The sequence below is a fragment of the Anas acuta genome, chromosome 2, assembly GCF_963932015.1.
Source record: "Anas acuta chromosome 2, bAnaAcu1.1, whole genome shotgun sequence".
NCBI classification, from domain to species: Eukaryota; Metazoa; Chordata; class Aves; order Anseriformes; family Anatidae; genus Anas; species Anas acuta.
Window position 1 is genome coordinate 41,657,253 of NC_088980.1, and position 17,708 is coordinate 41,674,960.

A 17,708-nucleotide genomic window follows, 5' to 3' on the forward strand; every position below is an offset into this window, starting at 1 on the left:
CCCAGTGAGGAGGTCTAGGGAAAGGAGCCAGCCATGGCTGTGCAGTTTTGGCAGGAGACAGGGCCTGGCCTGATCGTGGCCCTGGCTCCCCTCGGTCTGGGCCATGGGACCTGAGGCCGGTGTGGACTCCCCGGCAGGTTCCCACACAGGCTAGCAAGGGCTGATGAACAGCAGAGGATGCTTTGCTCAGGCTGTCAGAAACAAACAGCGCAATTACCCTCTGCAGGATCGCTTTAAGTCGCAAACAAAAGATGACAAACAAAACACACAACAGATCCCCGGCCAGGCCCGCTGGGCAATCAAGGAGAGGCTGACAATGGCAAGGCCCCCAGGCCGGGTGCCAAGGACAGTCACCCCCAAGGACAAGCACACGCTGCTGCCTCGCAGAGCCCCTGGCCACCCGCCAGCCCTTTTGTCTAGCACGTATCAGGCCCATCCTTGCTCACAGACCGCTCCGGCTATGCCAAAGCTGCATCTACTGCCAGCCTCCTTGCCAAGAGTTCATCGCCTTCTCCTCCCCGCTGCAATCTCAACCCTCTGGTGTCAGCTCCTGCCCGCGCACCTCCTCTTCCTCCTCCTCCTTCCCAACACCTGCCTGAGCTGGATGCAACACCAGGGTTAACAACCGGTATCCAGAAATGAGTCAGCCTGTCCCTTTGCCCCAACAGCTGCTGCCTGGTTTTCAGAAACGCTGACTGTTTCCAGATCATCCGAACTTCAGTTGATTACATCAAAACACAATTCTGAGCCTCAAAAGTGGAAGAGTGCACGAGTAACAGACAGCGTTGCGCTCCCCGAACAAACACCTTGGAGGAGGAATGAGTGAACTTGAAATAATTGTTTGTCAAATGCCCATTTGACAACCAAATGCCTTGGTTGAATGCAAAGATGTCTGCAGTTACCAAGAAATTTCATGCAAGCCTCACTGCTTGCAATTGTTTTTGACACAGTCCCCATTCAACCTCCCCACCCTGCCAGCACCTCTTTTTTTTTTTTTTTTATATAAAAAAGGAAACACAAGGACACTAAGTTTTTGACTTAAGAGCAAAAACCACATTTACTCCTCTCTCACCTAAAGACCCGATGATCAGGGCTGATAGAAGATTAAGGTCAGTTTGGCTGAGTGCCGGGTCACTTGGGCATTGTCCAAAGGGCTATCTGAATCCTTCACAGCTTCTAAACGACACACAAACACAGAAGTGAATACCATTTCTGTGAGTTGCTGCTGTGAGATAGGCAGGAAATACTGCGAGAACAGATTTTCGCTGTGTACATCGATGTTTCCACTTCCAGACTAGGAGGAAGTGCTCCCCAGAAACTTAACTGAAACCCAGTCAGTACACAAGTTCCTCAACACAGGGCTTCAAGGAACTCAGCTAATGGCCCCTGTAGTACGTGCTTCCGAGGAGGGACACTTTTTTTCCCCTTGATTATGGAGTGTTACAAGCAAATATATGCACTAGTACTATTTCTGGGGGATTGAAGCATTGCTTAAGAGACAAACGTATATATACTCTGTAAAAAATGTAAATTTGCAAATGAACATTTTGGTACATCAGGGTCTATGTATCACAATCAGTACCTGCTCACTTTCAGTGTTGTCAGCCTGTACAGATTATTGTAAGTCTCATAAATATGGCACTTCTGAAGTCCTAGATACTGAAATCACATTGCCTGATAATAACCTCAGCTTCTTGGCTTTTTATTTTTTAATGAAAAATCAAGCAGATCCTTATTCACTCATGCAATTAAATAGCTCAGAATATTTATCACACAATCAATGTAGTGTTTGAACCCTGGTTTCTCCCAGTTATTTGCAAAATTTTGTCAATAGCAAGAAGCCAAAAGTGATTGGAAAAATAATTGAGGTTCTGGGGGAAAAAGGGAACAGCAAAAGAAAACTGAAGGTTTTTTTTTTTTTCAAAAAAAATTCATTAGCCTTTCCCATCTCCCCTCATCATGTATATATTTTAATTTTTATTGGAAATAATATTGATTACTATTTAATTGAAAGAAAAAAAAAAGTTTTAAGATGTATAGAGAAAAAGGCAATGCACCTTTTACTTGAACAAAAAGGAACACTTCCCTGAAGAGCACCATAGTTTTCTGTGCAAATATTTTACTGTTTTATTTTTCACTTGAATTCTCCCTCCCTATCCCCTAGTTTTCCCCATTTCTCCCTGTTTACTCACATTCCTAGAACTAGTCATTCACACTACACTTCATCGGTCATTTAGCATAAGCTGGCTTACAGCCAGTCAGATTTAAATTCTGCATATTAATACTGATTCCAAATGATCAATTTCATTTTGGCTCATACACTTGATTTTTGCAATATTAAGCTCAAACAGTCCCTGTTTGCAGCTGGTGAGTAGTTCTTCATTTACTTTTAACACCAATTGAAAAAAAAAAAAGCATGCTGTAGTTTATTAAACCAAGTCTCCATTAGTCATCGTGAACCATATAACCAACAAACAGGGTTGTCATTTCGGAGAGTCATTGGCTGCTTGGGGTGAGGGTGGAGGTATGTGGGCTACGAGTGGGAGCAAAGAGGTTACTGAGGTTAAAAAGAGGAACGTATGACTGTGTACGCCCCTGGTACCTCCGCTGCTTATTCCCTCCTTGCTTTTCACCTCATGCTGGTAGGCACACAGCCAGCACGCTTGCCCGCAGATCAGTGGCTTAGGTAGCAACTCATTTTGTGCACTTTAAATAATGGATGCGGTTGTGCATGTGTCTTTTTTTCAGCACATGCAAGTTCAATACAGCAGAAAATGTGGCACATGCCTGTATTGTTCCCCGTAGTATTTGGCTGACTTGTTTAGCTCTATAATGGGACTCGTGTCACTAGAGGTTCTCCTAAATCTGTGTGAATTCATTTATGCCTAATACACATGCACAGATGCAAGCGCACCCAAACACGTGCCTATAACTATATTAAAGTGAGATCTTCCTAACTCACTCTACTCTCAACATCATCAGCAGGGAGAGCTCTGCACAGCTGAGAAATCACACTGATACCAGAGGCTGACCGCCCTGGTGTGCCTGAGCTCTGCAGTGTGAGGACCAGCAAACAAAAGAGGCAATTCAGGGCATGCTCCAAGTCACCCTGCCAGCTCTGTCACCTCTGACAATAAAATGGTCACAGTTTTCAATCTGCTGCGTGCCTTCACCACTGCCCCAAAGCCCTGCTCTTGCTTTTGCGGAAAAAATCACTGGGCAAGATACTCACTGCTCTCCAACAACCTCAGCATCACCTGCTGAAGATAACCTGCCACCAGGGACATCAACACAGGCTTGGTGCTTTCCTCCAAATCTTCATGTAAAGGGGCTCCAAATGGGAGCAGGCTGTTACTGCCTCCCAGGTCAGGGCTGGCCAGGCTGCGTAGGCTGGAGGGCCAGTTTTATTCCAAGATTATCCCACGCATTCCCCTAGCACTACCTCTGACCAGCACTGGCAGGTGTCTCCAGGCACCATCCCACCCCAAAACACAGCGATACCTTAGCAGATGGGCCAGCATGCCCAGAGTAATCTGGGTGAGGCAGTGCGCTGGAAGGGCTGCCCCCAAGGAGATCTCCATCGCTGCTGGAAAGAAGGGGCACTGACTGTCTTTTCCTCTTTCCCCCTTCCTTATGCTTTTCCTACTCACCTCTCGGGAATTTTGTTCATCTCCTGTTTATGCTCAGAACATGCAGAGCACTTAGTGCCTTCCTGATTTTCCACACTCTGAGGCAACACTTAAAAGAACAGAGAAACAGCTGAAATCTAGGCCAGTTCAAAAACAAATTAAGTGGCAGCCCTGGTTACTACACCTGTCCCTGAATCCCCCTTAATATTGTTTGTGGTTTTGCATCACATTTTCCTATGTTAAAAAAAAAAAAAAAAAGAAAAAAAAGAAAAAAAGTCTCCTTTGTTGCCAGTTGAAGAACCCACAAACAAATGGGCAAATCTGACTAATTGGTTATGCAGAGAAAACAATGGAAATGTGTATGCACCAAAGGCTGTCAACAGCCCCACAGAAAGAATTGGAAGGGCAGAAAAAAAAATTCTTTAAGCTCTTGTAACAACAAAATGTCAAAAGCAAACAAATTGCAGACAGAAGTGGGAACTAAGTGTTGACTGCGTCTCCTCAAGGGCCCAGCAAACAAAGCAGTGCCAGCCTCCCATGGGCTGCCCCAGTGCTGCTCTGGGACCATCCTGCAGCTCTCCCCACATTCACCCCCACAGCCCACCCGCCAGCAAAACTGCAGTTGATTTCAGTCAGAGTTTTCCTGAGTAAAGGTAGAAGATAAGAGGCAGCATCATATTTTACTGTGGCTATTGGGAATCCTTCCTCCTGCCCCGCTTCCCTTTAAATTGCTATTGATAACATTTAACTATAATTCTGTCCTGAAGTTCAAATACTGGTATTTGTAGTGCCTTTTTTTTTTTTTTTTTTTTTCAATTCTGTAACCTAGAACAGGCTGTGAATTTCCTGGCTTCTGTGGGTTTAGTAGGAAACTCAATGTTACTATTTTGATGCAGAATATAGACATTTTTGTGGTCATATTTACCATAGCTGAGCTAAACTCAACAGGAAACAGCATTTATGTTTGCCTGTTGGCTCAGCGTGCATATCCCGCAACTACAGCGCAGAAACAATTGATAACTTGATGGGAAACCCATGAAGGCCAATTTAGATAGAAGGACCTCAGAGGTGTTAAGCCAGCCATCTCGGTATAAACCATACTGAGTAGATATACTGCTTTGCATTCAGGAACTCGTATAAAATCATGAGCAGCTACACAGTCCTGGAAACCAAACTGGGGCTGTTTCATGGTTTGGGGAGCAGGGGGGGAGAGAGGCTTCAGAAGGAAAACGTCCACAAGGAAGCTTAGAGCTTGCCCTCCCTTTCATCTTTTCTTCTGAATTCATTGGCACGGCAAATCCTCTTTTTGTCACAGCCATTCTAGGATGAAAACAGAGTTGCTGGAAATCTCTGGGGAGAATAATCCAACCTAGGGAGTCAGAAAATGCCTGTGTATGTGTTCGTTTTCTGGGACAGCTCACATATGCATAGCCAGCAAGGTTTGGTACAAGAAACCTTCGGGACCATTGCAGTTTGGAAATCGGAAAGGACAGAAGGCTTCAGACAGCACCGCAGGTCCCTTCTGTCCCCAGGGCAGAAAACTGTGTCAAGGTTGCTAAAATAGCTATGGGTTGGGCAAGCGTTGAGCTGGGTCTGAGAACCACAACATTTCAAAGGGAATCTGTGGGCAATGGCACTGCTCACCTCGCTGACACTTGACTCGGTTAGGTACTGGTCTCACCTTGCCTGTTTTAAACAGGGAACTTTCCTATGAATTTCTGTGCTCCTAGGGCTCTAAGTGTCATGGCAGGAGTTGGACTTGATGATCCTCATAGATCCCTTCCATGTCAGGACATTCTATGATTAAACTCAAAGAGAAATAGGATCAGATCTATTGCCTGTGGCGGTTCATCTGCCCCTCACTCTGTTTGACCACAAATCATACTTCCTCCCATATAATAGCTAGGGGGTGCCAGGGCTATCCGGGGCTGTGACAGGGTAATGCCCCTCACTTGTCCTTCTCTGTGCTCCCTGTTCTGAACTTGGAAGCCTTGTTCACTGTGAGGATCTCGTGAGGCTCTGCACAGCCTGTTTTTACGTGTTATCTGGGTTGATAGCTTTTGCTGACAAGGCCAGAGGTCTTACCAGGGCCACAGACTTCCTCTGCGATCTCCACCTATGCCGCTTGAAAAAAGCACTGTGAAACTTGAAGCTCACATTCTTTCAGGCAAGTCTTTATTTATAGTGATAAAAGACAATACTGAATAGTAGCCTGACCAGGGTGGGAACAACTGTTAGACGCAAGGTTTCCAATTTTGCACGCTGCGCACCTGGCAGCACTTCGTGTACCACCAGCTTCAGTTCCCCCACCCCGGCCACTCTGTCAGCTTTGCCCACTGTTCGTGTGGCTTCACACAGCAGCAGGGGAGATAAAAATATATTAAAAATAGGAAACTGTGACTGTCAAAGCCCCAACCTTGACAGGTGAAACTTTGAGTATAAAGAAACTCCAAAACTACATTTAACTCAATTTTGCAGTGGCCATCCATGTTTTCATGTGCCCATACAATCCCTCTGTTAAAGGACAGCTGGGATATCACAGCCGTGTTTCTCATCCTAACCAAGAAGTGCTATTTGAAAGCTGTATCACGGCCACAGTTAAGAAGGAGCCATGATTCCTCTCCAAGAATGACGACAGACATTGGGGAGGGAATTTAAAGGGGATGGTCAGGGCTGTTTTTGCTCAACAGTCCACTCTACACCAGTGTGTGCTGGTGTTCTCATAACACAGCCATTTGATCCCCTTACAGGTGAGCTCCTGAAGCATCATTGTGGTCTACTAAAATAGATGCACATCAGCCTTGGTTGGTCTGAATATACTGGGTATACTGAATATACTGCCACTAGAGGGAAAGAAAAAGTTACAAAAAAAAATATCAGAAGCCTGGGTAAATGCAGAAATACCCACTAGAAACATGACATGGGTGTCTGGGAGCAGTAATTTCTTTACGGTCTGGAAATGGAGAAATACTGCTCCATAATTCTTATCCCCAACATCTGAACTGACATAAGATTTGTAAGGTAACATGGTGAACCAGATGGTGCAACTGATCACATTAAAATCGCAGGTATCAGCTGTACCAGGGCCTTATCTAGGTGCTATACTGCTGCACACAAAGCCATACCTGTGAAATCCCTGGCACAGGAGTGGCAGTGAGGTGCTTGAAGTGGGGACAACTTCAGTGGTACTGCTGCTGAAGGTGTAGGCTGCCCTTGGCAACACTGCTGTACACCACAGCAGCTTTGCCCTGACCTGAAGCAATGCAAATGGATCAGAAAATGCAACAGCATTTGAAAACCCAAGAAAAGAGCCAGCCAAGAATTTGTTAGAAAATGCCTCTTAGTGTATCATGCCAATTCGTTGACACAAAACTTTTCAGGGAGATCTACCAGGTTGCTGAAGCTTTCAGCTCAGAAATTGTCAACTTTCTTTGAGCAATGAGAATTACAGGCAGGTACATATCCATTAGCTGTAAATTGATTTAAGTTAAGCAGGTTCTGCTTGCCTTGTTGCAAGGATCAATCTTATTATTACCTTAACTTATCTGTTCCATTTCATCCTAGTTGTGGCCACTGTAGAAAAGTCATTAACTTTTGTGTTGGTGATTTTAAGTCTTTGATGCCATTTTGTGTCTGCAGAAAGAAATCCATCTACTCTTTTTGATCCTGAGCTTACCTTTGTTTCTCACATTTCCTGTCTTTGTAAATCTGCTTATTAACACTTTCACTATATTGCCCTATATTCAACACTGTCTCAGTCACACTTCTGCTGAAAGTCTTATTCACACTTTTGTCTTCTCCAGGCTTGATTATTGTAATTTTCCATCTCCATAGCTTTCGCCAGGAGTTTGCTTTCTCATTTTGTGTTGTACAGGACAAGAAGCATAAGATGATTAAGAAGTTACACTTGCACTGTGTAAGCTTGCACCAAGGGCTGTATTGTCAGCTCCTTGAGGCACAACAATGGACAATGCCAGAGTTACGACAAACAGTAGTCTCACTTCTACTTTGAGCTACTCCCTGGAGACAACATTTGCCTATTTTTTACTGCCCAGCTTGAACACAGGGCCCTTACTCATCACTGCATCCTTTTTGTGTTGATCATTACACCAATGGCTGTCAATAAGACCATGGTACAGACAAAAGCAAAGTATTTTGATAGCTGAAGTTTCTGTCTCAGAGACAGATTATAGTTCCAAATCTCCCTAAAATGATCGGGGAAACCAGACACTTGATATCCATTTATCACCCTGTGCAACACATTGCCTATGGGGACAAAGGTTTACCTACAGTCGTATGATGATGCTCCATGTTATAACAGCATGTCCTGACTGGAGCAAAAAACAATTCCCAAGCGTATCTGTCAGCAAAATGCCAAGGAACATGTCTGTACACTCTCATAGCAAATTGTAACACACTTGTCAATCAAATCAAAGGTGATGTACACATCTATTGTAATGTTCATAACGTCCTCAAACAGTTACAGCTACACAAACAGGACCATCCTAAATCTGTTTTAATTTTTTGTCAGCTAGATCCAATCCAACAGTTTAACAGTTTCCATGCAGTAGATAAGAATTTAGACTTGGTTGCAGCAGAACTGCAGAGGGCATGGTCCAAATACAGGTCTGAAGGAAACGTATTTGTGAGGTCTTTTCACACTGATGTAGCCAGACAGGCCTAGGCTTGTCTACACACAATCAATCCTGCAGCGTGCCAAAGATAATATGAGGCTATTTATCCAGCTGACTAGTATTTTCTACAGATTCTTTATAGCTCTTAAGGCTATCATATCATACACACTGACACACACACACTGCTCAGCATCTCAGTGTTACCCCTAAATTGACACCAGGAACATGTGTTTGACTAAGAAGTCTTTCGGCCTTGGTATGAAGCCACCAAGAGACTGAAAGGCCACAACTGCTGCTGCTGGTTTCCACCAGTCATGAATCCTCTTCACAATTAAAACAAACAAAAACCCCACTGTGTTTCCAGTGCAAATGTAATTGGCTTTCCTTCTCATCCACTGAGTCTTTGTGTTTTGATTGTTAGGTTGAAGACTTCTGTACCTACACACTATACCAAAGCAGCTCCTCATTTTTCTCTTTAATAAAATATTGATTCAAAAGTGTTTGACTGCAGGGTGCTTTCTCCAGCCTCCTTTGTATTCTCCCCATGTAGGCAGCAGAATAACGTGTAGTATTCTAGTGTGGGGTATACTCGCACTGTGTTTGAACGTCAATTTGCTTCTTACCAGCTTCCAGCAAGCTAAACCAGCCCTTCATTAAGGCACATCTTTAAATACAGTAGCTAAAATTCTTATACTGACTTTAGACAGAATAACTTACACTGAATATAGTACTTTGTCATATGGAAACGTAAATAGCGTGTTATGAAATACTGGACTTGGATGCATGAAATAGGTAGTCTAATTTAGGGTGCAGACTTAAAGCACCAGCTATGTATGTCCATACCCTCGTTGTGTGGCAAATCCAAAGCACGTTTCCTAAGGACACTGGGCTTCATAGTATGCCTGTAAAACTGCCCCATGACTGGTTCCACTGTGGCCATGACACAACAGACAACACCTGATCTGGCACAAAACCTGTCAGAATGAAGTTACCTTCAACACTTTTTTTTTTTTTTTTTTTTAATTGAAACTTACAGAGTGAGCACAACACATGGATCTCACACGAGGAGTCCTGTAACTGGATTTACTGTTCTTTAAAATTAAAGTGAAGTCAGGACAGGCTCATCAGTAAGCTTTCATTAACACAGTTGAGAAGGGAGGGAAGGGAAACCCAGTACACACTTGCCAAAGAAACCATGTCAAAAGCCTGTTTAGACATAACATGGACCAAGATAAATCAGTTCTACCAACAGGAGACCACAAAGAGTTGGATTACAATTTTTAGTGCCCTTGGGGACTCCAAAGGTTTTCCTGTGGGTCTTTAGTCTCCTAAATTTGGCAGAGTACTGACATGACACTCCATTTTCACTAAATGAATCATGTGGCAATATTTGAAGAGTAATTTTGGTTTCCCTTACATGCTTCACATGAAACAAGAGCATCATCAAGAACATCATCTCTAGTAAAACCATTATGTTCACCTTCTCTGTCTCCAACCCCACATCCCTATCTTGAGGGCCAGATAATGCTTAAGGTCAACAAGGACAAGATTTGGGGTTTTTGGTAGGTGTTATTCAAGTATCTTGGTTGCAGACTAATCAAGTTTAGTGCTCCATTATTATCCCTAACTCGTCCCCCTATCAATGCACAGAGACCTGTGGTCTAAGCTTAGCTATGCTTTTGGTGTCTCCAGCCACCAATCTCACTCAAGAAATTAAGGCTTGCATGTATTTGTCCCACTCCAGTTAGCAACCTGTTTGCTTTGCAGCAAAGCCACCAGCTAACCCACTGGAATGCTAACAGCCCTCTAATGCTTCCCATGACTTTCCCAATGTGTCAGCACCAGGCATGTTTTATGGCAGCTTCTTAGCAAAGACTTGCAGTGCAGGCCAGGTTCCTCAGGGCCAAGAAGCACGAGATGAGCCCCAGAGGACCAAGCAGGACCCTTGCAATAACAGGAAGCAGTGAATTGTTTGCCTGTTTTTCTTTTTACAGTGTGACTGCTCATAGATAAGCAACATCAAGCCCAATGCTCAGATTAAGATCACAGCTGGCCACAACTGGCTTCACTGCGAAGCCATGCTTGGGTCAACCTGTGCTGAAACAAAAATACAGCCTATATGAAGAGCTGTTGTTAAAAGTAAATAAGAGTAGTGAAGAGTCACTGCTGTTAAGATGTTTTAGCCTTCATCATGATTTTAATATCAATAGAGAGATGAGTTTGCTTATTGGCTACTGTTCTCATCACCAGCATTTGTTAGAAAAAAAATCTGTTCAACAAAAAAGCACTGTCTTAAATATAAGAAGGAATTCTGTTGGAAGGGTGTTATTTTATTAACTCCTCTCTTAGAAAATACCCAAGGTTACATGTATAATATCCTTCCAATGACTGTAAGCATACTGTGCAGATTTCACTTTTCTGCTATGATTTTTCAGCAATGATTTTTCTCCATTTGAAAGTCTTTCAAGGAAATTTCATTATTTCTTATTTTATTTTGTACACAGCAAGCAACAAAACTAGTCTGATGGAGGATGAGAGTGATGTCAAAGGCTACACAAAGGCATAATATTGTTACACCATAATTTTGCCTTTTAATGGAGTGTTTGTGTACTGCTGAAAACAATCCACATGTGCCCTCAGTAATTCAGAGCCATTTTGTAACGTCTAGTTCAAGATATTACAAAGCGAAAATGAAATTAAATGCTTTTGATAGCAGATGGACTGTAGTTTAGCTAAAAACAACGTTAAAAAAAAAAAAAAAAAAAGAAGTAGGAATTATCTACACTAGACTACCCTGAAACCAAGAGAGCTCCAGAGAACACAGCGGAGGTGTGAGACAGTGCATAGCATACAGATTCATTCTACTCCCCCCCAGTACTGGTAATGCCAGGTCAAATCCTCTCTCTTTCACCAGGATGTTTTTCCTGCCACCCTATTTTTGTTAATGATTAATGAATTTTCAAGCAGCTTCACACAATCAGCAACATGTTTATAACCCCTGATCTGTAACAGAGTATTTTAGCATTCACAGAAAAAAGAATCTGAATATTTCAAAAATCTTTTCGCTCACTTGCCCAGAATCCTGAGTTCAGAATGTCTCTTGGCAATGTCTAAGGCAAGATTGAGGCTTTGGACACCACTGCTCTGTGGCAAAGAATGCTTATGAAGAAAAAGGAATCACACAATGAATAAGTAAACAGTATAGTAAAGTACTTATATAACTTAATTTCAAGCATCTGATCAGGGTTCTTTGTATATTCAGTGGAGAGATGAATGCTCCTCCAGCAACGGTGATTTAGATGTCAGGGGAAATGACTCCATCCATCGTTTAGTCACTACTGAGGCTAAGCTCTCTAGTATTTTGTCTAAACTCAGGTGAGCTGCAGAAAACAAGTAATATGAAGAAAATAAAGTAATATGCAGACTGAAGAGATATAGGCTCAATTCCTGTTTCTGTAACAAGTCCCCAATGTGATTTGAGTTTGAATGTAGACTTGGCTTCAGTTCTACCTGTTCATTAAAGGAGAATGCTGCTTTTCCTTTCTACACCTTGACAGGTGTTGCAAAAGGATAAGCCACAGCTACTACTGTGATAAGGTTTGTATTGGTACCTAGAAAAAACTGCTTCAGAGAGTGCAGGAGAAGCATAAATGTGTCATCCCTTGCAAAAATCGGATATATTTGCTGATCAGTTTGTAATTACTCTGCCTCATGTGTTTACTCATCTGTTTCAGGATGGATGCCTTTCTGTGGAAGTTGGCCTTTTTCATTGGATACGAGAGACTTAGTACTGAGGGCTCAAGAGAAATGATGCCTTCAGGCTGTTACTGGAGATGGAATTGTACTAAAGCACATACATGCTGATCAAATCTCTCTATAGGATTGTAGGATGTTTTGTGTAATGTAACTGTGCTACATGTAATAGATATGCACAGGTGACAAAGAGGTAAACCCAGACCAGAAGAGGTTTCTGTCCAAATGAAATATTCTGCCCTTTTACACAAATAGAGAACCGAAGTACAAAGATGCTAAGTGACTTGCCCAAATGTGCACAAGAAACCTCTGGGAGACCAAGAAAGTGAACCCGGATCTTCTAAGTTAGTCCTCTTTGAGTGTTGTAACCACAACCTTCTCCTTCCTCCCCATCTTTTTGCTCAGTTTAGTTTCTCTTTTGATTCTTTGCAAATTTAGTCCTCCTCTCTCTTTTACAAGAAATCTTTTTTTTTTTTTTTAAAGTAACTGATGTGTAAAGATGTCTTTTCCACTGACTGTATTCCTGCTCTCAACAAACCATATCTACATCATTACTTACTTCTTAATTACCTTCTGTACTAGAGAAGATGTATCTTATAAGTCTTTGCTCTGCACTTCCCAGCTCTGCCTGCTCTGTTATCAGGTTATAAATGAATGTGATATTCTGAATTTTCCTGGAACAGCTTTCCTTCTCAGAAGAATCTGTGAAACCCATATGTTAGTGCACAGGGAATGGCAATTCCCCACAAAAAGAGCAATTCCTTAGAGGCCAGCTACCCCGTGGAAGACAGGGACATCTTGTTTAACATCTTTAATGCAATGGGGGGGTGCATACTCAACTGAAACATAAAGAATACTAGATTCTTTCTTCAGCATCTAGGGACCTGACTGTAACTCTTAGTCACACTGGTGAACACTGAGTCACTCAAGGATGCCCTTCTACTCAAACTAGGTATTACTCACATAGGTGCTCCCCAACATGAGTAAGGACTGGAAATTTGTATCTTAAGTGTTAATGACTAGGAATTAATCTAAGCATGGTCTTACTGTATCTCGGATCTGTTCTGAAAAAACTCATGTCTGAACACAAACAAGCAATTCTTACGTCAAAGTGCTTGTTCTTTTTAACTTCACTTTATTTCAGAGTCCATGGGGGTTAAGTGAAGCACTGAACTCACATACAGGTATAATTAAAATCCTCTTGGGTTATTCCTTAAGAACTGTTGTCATAGGTGAACCATGTGACAGCAGCTAAAGAAACCAAATTTCTTGGCTTGTTTGGGACTTTTTTTTCCCCATTTTCTTTGTTTGGAGTAAGTTCCTCTCTCTGAACTTCTTTGCAGAAGTCCAATAAATAAAAAATATCTTTTACAATGCAGAGAAAATGGAGATTAAACATGAACAGCCTGTAGATGTGGGTGAGCTTGAAGGAATGTTTTCAAGTTAAAAAAAAAAAAAAGAAGAGCTCATTTCAGCAGTGGAGCTACCACATGACTCAGTTCAAAGAGCCATGTCAATGGCTTATGATAGGTCCATATACTACAAACTTTCACACCCATGCCTGTGGATGCGCGTGTACTCGACTGCTTAAACTCAAGTGCATGGTCAGCCAACGTGAGCTGGAAAAAGAGAAAATATGACTATGAGACCATTACAACAGGTAGCCTATCAGCAGCTTTGGTTTTGGTTGACATTCTCCCTAGGGGAAGAGGAAGATGGGATAATCCAGTAAAGAAGAAAGATTCTACTGCAAGAAACCAGCTACATACAAGATCATTTGCATTTAAGGCTTGGCTTTTGTTCAATGTCAGAGGGATTAGCAGTCCCCATACATCCTCACGTGTCTGCTTCATTCCTCCTCCTTCCACTTCTCTCTCCTAAAAATATTCTTAGTAACTGACACTATTTGGCTTCTCTGTTAGCAGAGTCAATAGACAAGCTGACAATTAGATTGAATAGAATTACTTTCTGTTTACACTAGATAAACTAGCCAGTGCTAACAACAGGTGTCCACGGTGCCTGTAGATGGGAAAAAGCTCATGCTAGCGCAAAAACCCCAAGAAGTTCTGCTAAGCCCCTTTGTTTCAAACATGCAGCATAGGCAGGAGCTGGCGTGGCCAAATTGGCATTAGCCAAATGTGACCAACCTCAGCAACAGGGTGAGACTGTTTACCTGTGCTGGGCACCTTGATGTTTCAGGTTTACTGCACGAATAAGTAAGAATACTCTTATCAGCTCAGACCTAAATCCACTGAGCCCAGTGTCCCCTTTCCAAGTGGCCAACAGCGCTTACCTAAGGCAGTGTACAAGCATCACAAGACAGCCATCCTTTGTCCAACCTGCAGTGCAGCGACTCTCTGAGCCGGAGGGGATAGCTTTGAATTTTAGTAAAGTGCCATTTACAGGTAGAGGTAAGGCACTACATGTTTTTGAATGCAAATTAAATGATTTGGGGATGCAAGTAGAGAAAATGATAAGTTATTGTGCTAAAAAAAAAATCTAGCATTATCATATATAATTCCTCTCAGACAGCACCTAGATGCTGGCTTAGATGTGCTGTTTTGTAGAAATGCAGATGGATAGGCTCACCCGAAAGAGAGCACTTACGGGATGGGCAAAGCAAATGGGGTAGAAAAAGAGAGATCTTATCTGTCCACCTGCTTATTTAAAGGCAACTAATGAATTTCAGTCTCCTAAACCGTCCACCTAGGCATTTGTAACACACTGACATCAATAGCACCTGACTGCAATTCAAGGGAGTTCAAATGCTACAGTGCAGGTGTTATGGGCCTGGCATTTTCCTTGCTCAACACAGCTCGTCCCCTCTCCACCTTACTACTTACTAGTACTGCTGGGAGCAGCTTAACGCTTACAAGGGTCAGGTTGGTCCCCTGCAAGTCTACAGGGCTGGGAACTGAACAGGGCTTGGCTCCCCAACCTTGTGCTGCTTGCTATGGGTTAACGCTTGGAGTAAGTAGCGTGATTCTTTCCTCCCTAGCACTTTGGTGATGCTTGCGTAGCTTATCATGCCCATAAAGCCTCATTTTAATTGAGCTGAAGTCACACTAACAAGATGCAAAGGAAAAAGTTAATATTAACTGTAGCAAAGAGACTTCAGAAGGAGAGAGAAAGAGGGAGAAGTTTGCTTTTCAAAATTGTACATTACACCTAATTGCATGAAATTTTAACTACTATCTCTGGCAGGGGTACAGCTGTGATCCTAATGACGAGCATTATGTGGGTACAACATGAACACGGGATAAGAGAAAATGGGATCTACAGAACATGAGCATGAAAACGTAGAACAGAAAGAATAACTCAGTGCCTTGACAAAACCAGCTGTGGACCAGCCTTACTTGACTTGCAATTCGAATTATTAGATAGCTTAAATTTGCAACCTGCTCCTCCATGAAGACATGCCAGGGCTTGTAGCTTTACTAATTAAATATGTTCGGTGAAGGTTTCTGATATGATAATCAACGACAGAACGGCAGCTTTAGCATTTAAGCCATCTTAATGAGGTGTTAGAACCTGACCCTTTGAGGTGAATGGGGAAAGTTTGTACGCAGAGCTATTGTCCCAGCCTGTCTGGCTCTCCTCGCGAAACAACACCGCCTCTTCCCAGTGATTACCTTAACGGCCAGGTGGATAACAAGTTGAATTCCTAGGTTGTTTTTTTTGGTTTACACCCTCTTCATTTTCAAATGCTAGGAAACGTAAAGACAATGAGAAAAAAACAAAACAGTTTGACATCGGCGGTACAGGGCGAGGGCAAAAGTCTCCTCAAATCATCAATTTATGCACCTCCGATTTTGCTTGTAGGTTATGTGAAGCTTCAGTCTATTTAGAAACTGGGGGAGTAAACGCATAGTGTGTTTTTAATAGCTCCTCATTACCGTTGCTTTTGTGCGGAATAAAACGCTTTCTTCTCAAAACGATGGCCTATCAGGCGCTCAGGTGTGATTAATCAGCTCGTATTTGCACAGGGCTTTGAAGACAGAAGAGGCTGTAGAGATGCTACGGGTTATTATTGCCGATGTAAAACTCCACGAATTCCATTTCCTCACTAAGCCAGGCCTGCAAACAACTGTCACCAAACAAACAATTGAAGGCATAAGTACATCACTTCATTCCCCTCAAAGAAATATTAACTTCAAAGCCAAGTTAGGACCATTTAAATGCAAGCAACTCTAAAAGGACCAGGAGGCTGAGCAGGAAACGATGGTACAGTCACACACCAAGGGACTGCAGCATACAAGCAGCAGCCAAGAAACTATGCATACGTTGTTTTTCTACCAGAAGCACTGAAAAGAGACTTACCTGCTTGTGCAGCTCCATAGCAGTAAGCACAAGGAAAGTTTCAGAGGAATGAAGGCTCTCTCATTTTACCAGGAGATCATGCCAGCCAACTCTGAAGGGCAAATACCCACCCCTGTTTCAGATAAAGCTTTTCTCACTGTTCTCCAGGTGTTCTCCTGCACCACTTTCATTGTAGCCAAAGGCCAACATCTCCACCTGAAGAATTTTAACCGTTTAGCAAATCTAGGCACCCACCTGAAGTCTACAGAAGAAATGAATAACTTAATTTGCAATCTAAGCAGAACCAGTATTTCACTTTCTTATAGTTGTGTATTTGGTTTAATTGTCCTATTAGTGTACTTAGTGTACAAATTGCCACCAATCAAAACACAAAAGGCAACTTTGGGTATGGCTTGCCCTCACAGAGAAAGAACTGCTTTGATGTTAGACATACATTTTGTTTAGCATTAGTCAAAAATATTTATTGGTACGCTTTGCCCAGCGAACAATTAGGTGTCAGGATGTATAAAATATTAAATCTCCCAGACTAATAGTTCCCTTTACAGCTACATTTTTATATATAATGAATTATCTGAGTTAAAGAAAGCAGTTGAGTACCAAAAAAGGACTTATGTGCTACCCTTTGAAAGGAAGAAAAGGAGTTCATACGGATTTTTTCAGACCACTGAAGGCCTCAGTAAGAGATTTCTGCTTGTTTTGTGCAAGCAAAAGAACAGCTGACTCACAGGCTTACCTGTGTACTTTACAAATTGCTCCTGAAGGAAGCTCTACTGAACTCTTTGGTCCTTATCTTGTGTATTACGAAACCAGATCTCCTTACCCAAACTTGGTCTGACTGAAGTCATCAAGACTATTTAACCCTTTGTCAGACACAGATCACTCTGTGATTTATTTTCAACATGAGGAGCCTCTTTCTCTGGCATCTGACCCTAATTCCAGATTTCTCTCTACAGTCTCAGGTTCTGATGAAAATAATCATAACCAGAACTGTGCGATTATTTGAGTGGGTTTAGTACAAATACAACTGTTTTATGCTTGACTTACAGGACAGGTTGGGAGAGATTAGGTTCACTTTCTTTTTGTAAATCAGATATATTTGATATGAAATGGAAGAAAGAAGAGTAACTGATGTAATACAGATAGTGCTTTACAACTGCTAATGACAATTAGATACTTCTTTAAATGAGGTGAGAAGGCATTTCAAAAGCATTTTCCTCCCTAATTTTCCTTCCTGCTAAGGAATGTTTATTTGCCCTGCTGCAGCCACATCCCTGCCAAAGGAACAGAGGCTCCGATGCAAGAATGACAGTCAGTGAACAATTCAAGTCTGTCTTGCCTAAGAATGTCCAGTGAGAAATAATAAGACATCCAG

General features: G+C 42.3%; 2 long non-coding RNA genes across 3 annotated transcripts in view; one reads left to right on the forward strand and one right to left on the reverse strand.

Moving 5' to 3' along the window:
- The window catches only part of LOC137852568 (uncharacterized), a 42,705-nt gene extending 26,116 nt beyond the window's left edge, over positions 1 to 16,589 (reverse strand). Inside the window, exons 1-2 of one of the 2 annotated variants that reach the window (XR_011093936.1) lie at positions 16,337 to 16,589; positions 15,913 to 16,103 (exon numbers count right to left, since the gene is read on the reverse strand). This is a non-coding gene — a long non-coding RNA (uncharacterized lncRNA). The remainder of the gene's footprint in view (positions 1 to 15,912; positions 16,104 to 16,336) is intronic. The other variant, XR_011093933.1, reaches the window with a different exon arrangement.
- LOC137852569 (uncharacterized) lies at positions 14,823 to 17,146 on the forward strand. The gene is made up of 2 exons (XR_011093938.1): positions 14,823 to 14,986; positions 15,728 to 17,146. It is a non-coding gene; the product is annotated as an uncharacterized lncRNA (long non-coding RNA).
- Positions 17,147 to 17,708: the final 562 nt, after the last annotated feature.